The sequence below is a fragment of the Sorex araneus genome, chromosome 1 (assembly GCF_027595985.1).
Source record: "Sorex araneus isolate mSorAra2 chromosome 1, mSorAra2.pri, whole genome shotgun sequence".
Classification (NCBI taxonomy): Eukaryota; Metazoa; Chordata; class Mammalia; order Eulipotyphla; family Soricidae; genus Sorex; species Sorex araneus.
The window spans coordinates 9,218,699-9,229,095 of NC_073302.1; the positions used below are offsets into that span (position 1 = coordinate 9,218,699).

At 43.8% G+C, this 10,397-nt stretch overlaps 1 protein-coding gene and 1 pseudogene across 3 annotated transcripts in view; one reads left to right on the forward strand and one right to left on the reverse strand.

Annotated features, from left to right (window-relative positions):
• Positions 1-10,393, reverse strand: part of RABGAP1 (RAB GTPase activating protein 1) — a 172,402-nt gene extending 162,009 nt beyond the window's left edge. The window contains exon 1 of one of the 3 annotated variants that reach the window (XM_055123727.1): positions 10,264-10,393. The gene's annotated coding sequence lies outside the window, so the exon portion shown is untranslated. The remainder of the gene's footprint in view (positions 1-10,263) is intronic. The other 2 variants (XM_055123732.1, XM_055123730.1) reach the window with 2 other exon arrangements.
• Positions 2,571-2,670, forward strand: LOC129401467 (U6 spliceosomal RNA; annotated as a pseudogene).
• Positions 10,394-10,397: the final 4 nt, after the last annotated feature.

Consider the following 10,397-nt stretch of genomic DNA (forward strand, 5'->3'; position numbering starts at 1 on the left):
ACTAGCACTTAAAAAATATATACAATGGAGCTGGAGCGATAGGGCGGGTAGGGTGTTTGCCTTGCATGAGGCCGACCCGGGTTCAATCCCCAGCATCCCATATGGTCCCCTGAGCACTGCCAGGAGTAATTCCTGAGTGCAAAGACAGGAGTAACCCCTGTGCATCGCCGGGTGTGACCCAAAAAGCAAAAGAAAAAAAATTATACAATGATTTGTTGAAGTCATCTGAAAAGCAGTATTTCCAACCTTCCAGTCTACATGTCTCCCAGTGTTGAGTTTGGACCTCAAGCAAGGTTTCCCAGGCAAGCTATACCGCCCTCTAGAGGGCGCTGTAAGGACCCAGAGGGATGATAGCAACCTGGCCTTGGATGAAGTTGCTTTTCTATTTGTTCACTTAAAGAAGGCAGATGAGGGGCTGGAGCAATAGCACAGCAGGTAGGGCTTTTGCCTTGCACGTGGCCGACCAGGGTTTGAATTCCAGAATCCCTTATGGTCCCCTGAGCACAGCCAGGAGTAATTCCTGAGTGCATGAGCCAGGAGTAACCCCTGTGCATCGCTGGGTGTGACCAAATAAAAAAACAACCAAAAAAAAAAAAAAAAAAGAAGGCAGATGACCTGTAGTGAGACTGAGTTTAATTTTTTTTAGCTCTGAAAGCAAGTGGTAGGCTAAATAATTCTGGACACCTTTACTCTAGACCTTCAACTTCCAGGAACTGAAAATTATCTCTCAAGGCTCAGCCTATATATTTTGGGCTAAGTTCACATCCAAGGTTGTTATGTTAATACTTCGTTTCATTAGAAATGATTCGCTATCAACAGCAATAGTACTGGTGACCCCCTGACTGATTTGACAATGACAGCTTTTATTGGAAAGTCCATTTTATCTTTATATTTCGAGGGCGTGTTCTAAGAGATGCTTAGGATACCTGGGAACCCTACCTGAGGACCTGGCTCACGGGCAGGGGATTCAATGCAAGGGTGAGTCAGAGGATGCTTTTGAGAGATGCTGCAGTACTACTGGTGGGGATCACCTGGGCAGCACCCAGGAGTGTTCAAGGGCCTTTAGGGCTGCAGAAATGCCTAGAGATGACCATGTAGTGCTGGAAATAAAACCAGTGGGAGCTGTATCTGAGGCATCTGCCTTAACCCCTGTACTAACTCTTGGGCTCCCAGGAGTCAATTTTAACAACCTATAATATATATATATATATACATATATGTATGTATATATACACACACACATATATATGTATATTTATATATATACATATATATTACTGTATCACTGTCAACCCCCTGCGCATTTATTTGCTCGATTGTGCACCAGTACTGTCTCCATTGTGAGACTTGTTGTACTATCTTTGGCATATCGAATATGCCACAGATAGCTTGCCAGGCTCTGCCGTGTGGGCAAGATACTCTCCATAGCTTGCTGGGATCTCCGAGAGGGACGGAGGAGTTGAATCCAGGTTGGCTGCGTGCAAGGCAAATGTCCTACCTGCTGTGCTATGGCTCCAGCCCTATATAATATATATATATTATATGTAATATATATATGTATATATATATATATATACAGAAATTCTAGTCACATAGCCAGTCACAGGAAAATAATTTTGACTAACAAATATGTTCAACTTTTGGAGCCAGAAAGAGAGTATAGTGGGTAAGGCACTTGCCTTTCATTCAACTGACCTGGATTCAATCTCCAGCATCCCATATGGTCCTCTGAGATTCCTAAGTGCAGAGCCAGAAATCATCTCTGAGCATCACTAGGTAAGGCCCCAAAACCAAAACAAAGAAACAAAACCCAAATATGTTCCAACTTTTTATTGTACTCAACTTTATACTTTAGTACATATGGTTAGGGTACGTAAAGATCACGGGGCTGGTGTTAGACAAAATGATACCATAAGCTTGAGACAGAACAGGAAGTTCCCAGAGTGCTATAACAGGTGCTGGAGAGACTCTACAATGGGGAAGGTGCTTGTCCTGCAAGCAGCTGAGGTGGGTTCAATCCCCAGCACTTCATATGGTCCCCAGAGCTCCTTCAGGAATGACCCCTGAGGGCAGAGGCAGGAGTAAGTAAGTACTAAGCACACCTAGATGTGGCCCAGTACCTCTCCTCCAAAATAATGCTCCCCCCAAATGAATAAAGTAAGGAAAGTTAAGTTCACTCTATAGCCATCAGGCTGTCCTCAGAGGCATTCAAGTGCAGAGACAATAACAAATTCGAGATGTTTGAAGATCTGGTAGTATAGAAGTGCATCTATCCTACGAAGCAGAACCATTTGGAATCTGAGCAAAAACCATAAAGTTTGTATTAGGGCAGCAGGGTGAAAAAAGTAACAGGGCTCAAGAGCTACACAGGACCACAGAGACAGTACAGGGGGCAAGGCACCTGCACAGGGACAATCTGTTCTGATACCCGGCGTTGCATATGGCTCCCCTGACCCGCACCCCAACACCTCTAGGTTGATCCCTGCACAGGAAGCCAGGAGTAAACTCTGAGCTCACCCTCTTCCCACCCGCATACAAAAGAGGTAAACAAACTGAAAAGAAAAATCTCTGTGTTTGTTTTGGCAGCACATATACTATACTGGAAAAAGAAGATTAGCATGGCCTGTGCGCAGGATTGAGACACAAATTCATGAAATATTCCACATTAAAAAGAAATGTATCGGGGCTGGAGTGATAGCACAGTGGGTAGGGCGTTTGTCTTGCACGCGGCCGACCCGGGTTTGATTCCCAGCATCCCATATGGTCCCCTGAGCCCCACCAGGAGTGATTCCTGAGTGCAGAGGCAGGAGTAACCCCTGTGCACGGCTGGGTGTGACCCAAAGAGCAAAAAAAAAAAAAAAAGAAAGAAAGAAAGAAAGAAATGTATCAATGTGCACTGGTGGGGGAGGGGTGCTTGATCATTGTGTGATTGTAACCCAAACATGAAAGCTTGTAACTATCTCACAGTGATTCAATAAAATTAAAAAAAAAAAAAAAGACCCTCATGGTGATTCACTAAAAAAAAAAAAAAAGTATCTTCAAGTTTGCTGATTCTAGCTTCTTCCCAAAATCCAATTTCAAATACTTGAAGTAACTATGTTACTGACCTTTACAGCTCCAATTGTTTTATTCGACTTTTAAAAACAATTTCTCTTTAATATTTCCCTTTAATATTTCCATTTTTTCACAGCTCACTTTCCTAACTTTATTCACTTTTTTTTATCATTTTCAAATGGAAATAGAACTCTATTATTTATGAATTAAAAAAATTTGAGGGGGTCGCAGAATTAGGGCTTACTCCATATATGACACCTGGGATCAAATCAGGGCCAAACACATGCAAAGGAAGTGCCTGCCCCTTCACTTTTGGGTCATTTTTTGCTGTTTGTTTTCTGAGCCATACTAGTAAGTGCTCAGGGCTCATTCCTGCCCTGTGCTCAGGCATCACTCCTGGCAGCTCACTCCTGCAGGGTTCACTCATGGAACATATGTGGTGCCGGGGATCCTACCTACTTCCTACCTACTGTGCTATTTGCTCAGTGGGTAGTTTCTATAAGATCAACATAACCCTGATAACAAAGTAGACAAGGACATCTCTCTCTCTCTCTCTCTCTCTCTCTCTCTCTCTCTCTCTCTCTCTCTCTCACACACACACACACACACACACACACACACGCACGTTCATACACAGACAAAGACACAAACTACAAACTTATATCCCTGATGAATATAGATAGAAAGATCCTCAATAAAGTGTTAACAAACCAAATTCAACAATACTTTAAAAGAACTATACAGGTCTGCAGGGAATAGGATGCTTGCTTTGCGTGCAGAGACCAAAGTTTGATCCCTGGCACCTCATATGTTCCTCTAATCCCCACCAGAAGTGATTCCCAAGCACAGAGTACAGTTGGGTGAAACCCAAACATTTAGAACAAAGACTATATATCATGACCAGTGGGATTCATTCCAGGGATGCAAACTGGTTTAATATATATAAATCAATTAATGGTATTCATTAACACTAGTAAACGGAAAAATAAAAATCATACTGTCATCCCGTTGCTCATCGATTTGTTCGAGTGGGCACCAGTAACGTCTCTCATTGTGAAACTTATTGTTACTGTTTTTGGCATATTGAATATGCCACGGGTAGCTTGCCAGGCTCTGCCGTGCAGGGCGGAGGAATCGAACACGAGTTAGCTGCATGAAAAATCAAACAATCCTATCAATAGGTACAGAGAAGACTTTGACAAGATTCAACATCCAATAATGATAAGAACTTTCAACATTACGGGGACAGAAAGAACAGACCTCCCCATAGGAAGGACCACTTATGACAAAACACAGCTAACATACTCAATGTTGAAATAATGAAAGCTTTCCCTTCAAGATCAGGCACAAGGGTGTCTACTCTCAGTCCTATTATTTAACACGGCACTTGAAATCCTAGATAGTGCAAGTAGGCAAGCAAAGGAAATATGAGGGTTCCAAATTGGAAAAGTAGTAAAACCATCAGTATTTGCAGATGATGTGATATATATACATAAAAATCATAAAAAACTTGTGGTGGGAAGGTGCAATGGTGGTGGATTTGTGTTGGTATACTAAATGTCTAACAAATCATCACGAACAACTTTATAAATCAGTACTTATATAATTAAAATTTTAAAAAGTTCTAAAAAGCAATTAGAAACTACCAATACAGAATAGTAAGCTACAAAAGCCATACATTTAAATAACCTGTAGTTTCTCTATGCACAGGAAACAAACTAGAAAAGACAAAAAAAAATCAATGAAACACAGTAACTACATCAAAAAGAATTATGTATCAAAAACTACAGGCAACTGTTAAAAGAAACAGAAAAACCAAATAGAAAGATACTCCATGGATATGGGTAAGAAGAATTAACATTGTTAAAATGCCCATTCCACCCAAAGCATTACACAGATTCAATGCAATGCCATTCAAAATCCCAGTGACATTATTCAAGGAAATAGAACAAACATTACTGAAATGTGTAAGGAATCACAAAAGACCATGAATCACAAAAAGCCACAGCAAGTGAAAGGACAAGGGAGACACCTTGCTCTGGGCGGCCAGCTATACTACACAGCTTACAATAATCAAAACTGTAGCGCTGGGATAAAATAGATAATGGAATAGACAGTGATCAATGGAATAGAATTAATCAGTCCACGTCAAGAAGCAAAGAGCAAAGAAATGGAGAAAGTGAAGTCTCCCCAATCAGTGATGTCTGGATGGAATCGGAGGGTATCATTCTAAATGAATTGACTCAGAAAGTAAGACAAATACTGGATGATCTTGCTTATATGTGAAAAATATATATTATATATGTGTGTATATATATGTATACACATAGACACATATATTATAAAAGAAAAGAAAGGTTGGGATAGAGCAGTAAGCAGGGCCTCGGGGGAGCTGGGGGTGGGGGGCAGGGGACACCCCTTAAGTCTTTGGGCCTAAGAAAATTTTGTTTAAATTAAATTAAAAGGGGCCAGAGAGATAGTTCTGCACATAGAACCCTTACCTTGCACCCCATATGGTCTCCTGAGCAACCCTAGGAGTGATTCTCGCATGCAGAGCCAGGAATAACCCCAGACCATAAGCCTCAGTTGCCCTAAAATTGACCTCAGTTTCTAACATCCCAAAAGGTACTGCCCCCAAACAAAACAAAATGAAGTTTAAACAAAAAGAAAGGGATTAGACAGCCCCAGTGTAAACAAATCCTGAGACTTGGTCAATAGAACAAGGAAATGAGGGGGCTAAGGGGCAGGCAGGGGAAAGGGGAGGGAGGTGGAGGGATCTCTAAGGAGGGAGGTGGAGGGATCTCTAAACGCGGGTGCAGGGATGAGTGAGGCAGCGCAGCAAGCATACAATTACACACTTTTACAATTATACACTTGGATACTGTTGGATTACAGCTCCTCGCACTTTAGGTTGAACACTGGGTTGTCCTCTCTCCTCCCACAGGGAGCCTGAGTTAACTGAGTTACACCCACCACAGTGCTCCCAAGGCTATCCCACGGGGCACTCCTAATCCTCAGTGTTCATCTTTAACCCCTCCTTTGTGCTCTTCTTCCTGTTAGTCACAAATATCTTCAAATCAGACAGTATCTTGTAAAGTCTAACCTTCTGATGACTCTGAAATACTGCTTTTCTCTTTCCTTTACGTCCCTTACATTTTAGAGTAATGACCTTTTTGTACAGACACAGGAAGACAGTTAATGCTATGCTTTTGTAACATGGGAGTTAACTGACTCCGAATAATATTTATTGCTGGGCATCTGTCATATTTTTACTTGATTTAATCCTCAGTTGCCCTAAAATTGACTTTAGTTTCTAACATCCCAAAAGGTATGTTCCACAGAGGGACTTGTAAGCTACCCCAGCTTCAAAAAGGGAGATCTTAAGCTCTATATTCAGTAGGATAAATTAAGAACATGGTCATGGAACAAACTCTGGCATAGCCCCCCCAAAAAATAACTGAATAAGGACCCTGTTGGAGTGAGGAAAAACTAACCTGGTCTGAGGGCTGTAGTCTAGGGAACACAGTAAGATGTCCCCAAGGAAAACCACCCTTTCAGCTTAATGTAGGGTACAGATAAAGCTTCTCTCTCTTACTGTGTTCATACAATATGACTAGAAATATTATTAAGAAGTAAATTAAATATGATTGTTTAAATAGAATACCAGCAACAGAAAGGAAAAGGAATTCCAGCCTTGGGACGATCTCCTAGCAGGTATCTTTAATTAATTTATTTATTTATTTTTTGCTTTTTGGGTCACACCTGGCTTTGTACTCAGGAGTTACTCCTGGCGGTGCTTGGGGGACCATATGGGATGTTGGGAACCGAACCTGGGTCGGCCGCGTGCAAGGCAAATGCCCTACCCGCTGTGCTATCACGCCAGCCCCAGCCTAGCAGGTATCTTGAGTGCTGGAGACCCTACATGAGATTCTGTCCTTGGGTGGATCTCCTGGAAGAACTATCCCTGAAGGTAGGGCTTTACATGTGTTCACCATTTATATTAATGTTCAACCACACCTGCGTGTAATTGCTACTCCCCCAACCCTTTATAATTTCTCTATAATTAATGCTGAGAGATTTGAATAAACAGCCACTGATTAACAATCACATGAATTACCAGCCCATGGCCCCTGTTCCTTTATCCTTTGGCAGGGGGGACAGTCATCGACCCTGAGTGTACCAGGGGACCCCTGATCACTGTGAGACGGTGACTCTGATGATGACAGATACCTCAATAAAAATAAATGTTCTTATGAAAAGCAGACCATCACATTGATAGGAATAAAACTGGTTCCTTATCTCATCCAAAAGCTAACTCCAAATGGAGCGAAGATTAATGTCAAAACTGAAACCATAAAATAGACTGAAGATAACAGTGGCAAACCTTGACATGATATTGACTTCAGCAATGTCTTTAGAGATTCAACTCCAAAGTCAAGAAAAATAAAAGCAAATATAAACAAATGGGAACACATGAAACTACAACGTTTCTGCATAAGAAACTATCATTGAAAGAAAAACATGCACAAAAAAATAAAATAAGACATACTATTCAGTAGGAGAAAAACCAACACACTGTACATTTGATAATGGTTAAATATCCAATACATATAGGACTCATAAAACTCAACAGCAAAAAAGAATAAAGAACCCCATCCAAAAAAAGGGAGGGGGAGCCAGACTGGCCTTGCACAGACCTTGCACAAGACTGACCAGGGTTTAAGAGATAGTAAGGGTCTTGCCTTGTTCATGGCCCACTGGGGTTGGATCCCAGGTACCCATAGTTTCGTCAGGCCCTGCCAGAAGCAATCCCTGAGCATTGCTGGGGTGCCCTTCCAAAAAAAAAAAGAAAAAGGTGGATGAAACACTTGTCTTTTATGTAGCCAACCCAGGTTCGATTCCTGTTACGGCATATGGTCCCCCAGGCCTGTCAAGACTGATATCAGAATGCAGAGTCAGTAGTAAGCCTTGAGTACAGCAGGTGCGATCGCCAAAACCAAAATCAAAAGGGAAGCGGGCCGATGAGATATTACAAGGTGGTTAAGACAACTGCTTTGCATGCTGCCAACACCGGTTCACTCTCCGTCACCACATACAGTCCAGGAGACCAGACAGGATTGACCCCTGAGAACAGTCAGGAGTAGCTCCTGAGGACTACCAGGGATGGCCCCACTCAAATAAAAAAAAAAAAATGTGAAGAGCCTAACAGACATGTTCTGAAGAAGACATGCCACATCCTACGAGTGAAGACAGCATTTATCAAAAAAGGCAGAAATGAGTAAAAGAAACCCTTGCACACTGATGGTGAGAATGTAAGTTGGCACAGCCTCTATTAAAGCTCGTGTACCACGTGATCCTGCAAATCCAATCACAGTTTACCCGAAGAATACAAAAATGCTAGTCTGAAAGAGCTATGCACCCATTTGTTCACTGCAGTGCTATTTATAATATTCACTATCTGGGGGCAGGATTCCGAGACAGGTCAATGGGCTGAGTGCATACTTTGCATGAAGGAGGTCCAGGTTCATCCTTGGTACATGTGGTCCCCAAGGAGTGATCCAAGGCACCACACCACAAACAGTCCCTGACACCCTTGAGTACGACCAGGAAACAGATATGGGAGCAATCAGAATGCCCAGTGACAAAGAAGTGGAAAAATAAGATGTGAGATACACACCACCCCTTCAGGTGAGAGGAGCACAGGGACACGCTAAGCAATAAGAGCAGGAGAAAGACCCATACAATAAGCAACTGTGTTCCTACACACCCAAAACAAACAACACGGAAAGGACACTCACATATATTCCCATTTTAAAATAGTATCAAAGAAGAAATAAAATGTTCGGAACATTAGAGGAAACAGTTGAAAGAAATGAACCAAATACAAGGCAAAGTCATTCTGTATTTATGAAGAGAAAGACAATCATTTGTAAGATTTCACTATTACCCAAGTGATCTACAAATTCAACACATTCTCCAACAAAATGAGACTTTTTCTTAGAAACTTGAAAGTTTACCTTTAAATCCATCTGGCACAGAGCCCCAAATATGCCAAAATAAAAAAACAAAAGCCAACATTGGGCCAGGGACAGTACCCGGGGGTTAAGGCGCTTGCCTTGCATGCGTCTGATACCTGCTTGATTTCTCTCTCATGCACAGTCCCCAGACAGCACCCAGGACCCCAGCCCAAAGCAGGGTCCCTGAGCACTGCAAGATGTGCCCTCTTCCCCCCAATAAAACCTTTAAAAAGATGTAGACTGGAGGACTCATACTTCCTAACTCCCCAAATTACAAATCTTCAGTAATTAAAACAGAACGGTACTAGCATGGCAGAGTCCACTGCAAATAGTCTAGAGGTTCTATTAAAAACACACTCCAAAAAAAAAATCCCCTCGCTTACAGGGTCAGTTAATTTTCAAGTGTCGAGACCATTGATAGGGAAACGAGTCTTGCTAACAAAGGTTGGAAAAGCCATATAATCAGAGGATGAACTTAGACACGGCAACAGCGACTGCTAGACATACCCCGAATGCCTTTAACGCCCAACTTCGTATTGACCAAAGATGAAAGTGAGAGTGATTATGTGTGCAACCACAATGGCATAACAGGCCTGGGATACAGAAGAGGAAACACACACCTCACTTCACAACCACCACCACCACCACCACCACCACCACCACCACCACCATCAGCACCCCCCAAACCCCACACCCCGGTGAACAACCGCATTGGCGAGAGAAAGAAAGGAAAAAGGAAAACAGATTGAAGAAGAGGTACTCAAGTTTTCTGCTTGGCAGAACGTCGTGGATGATGCTACTCGGGAACAGCAAGTCCACCCGGGCACCGAGCAGCACCTCTGCAGGCTGGACAGCACAGCGGGAGGGGCGTTTGCTTTGCACCAGGACGACCCGGGTTGAGTCCCAGCATCCCGGGGAGGGGGGGGGGGGTCTCCCGAGCCCGGCCTGGGAGTGCTCCGGGGATGCGGCGCCAGGCGTGAGCCCTGAGCGTCTCGGGGATGGCGGGGGCCCCAAACGAACGAACAACAACAAAAAAGCAGCAGATCTGCGGATACCCCAACATCAGGGCAAACGGAGGGAGACGGGTCGTCTCGGCGGGTGGCCCGTGGGGAGGGGGGCGTCGGCACGCGGCAGGCGATGGGGACTGCGATGGGGAGGTGCGAGTCCACATCCCGAGGCGGGAGGGACTTACCGAGGCCCTCGCGGCCGCGGGCGGACGGACGATCGGGGCGCGGGGCCGGGCCCTGGCCGGGGTGGGCAGCAGAAGCCCCCGCTCCGCGCACTGCCCCGCGCGCCGGCCCCCGGCCCCCCCGGGCTCCCCGCCCT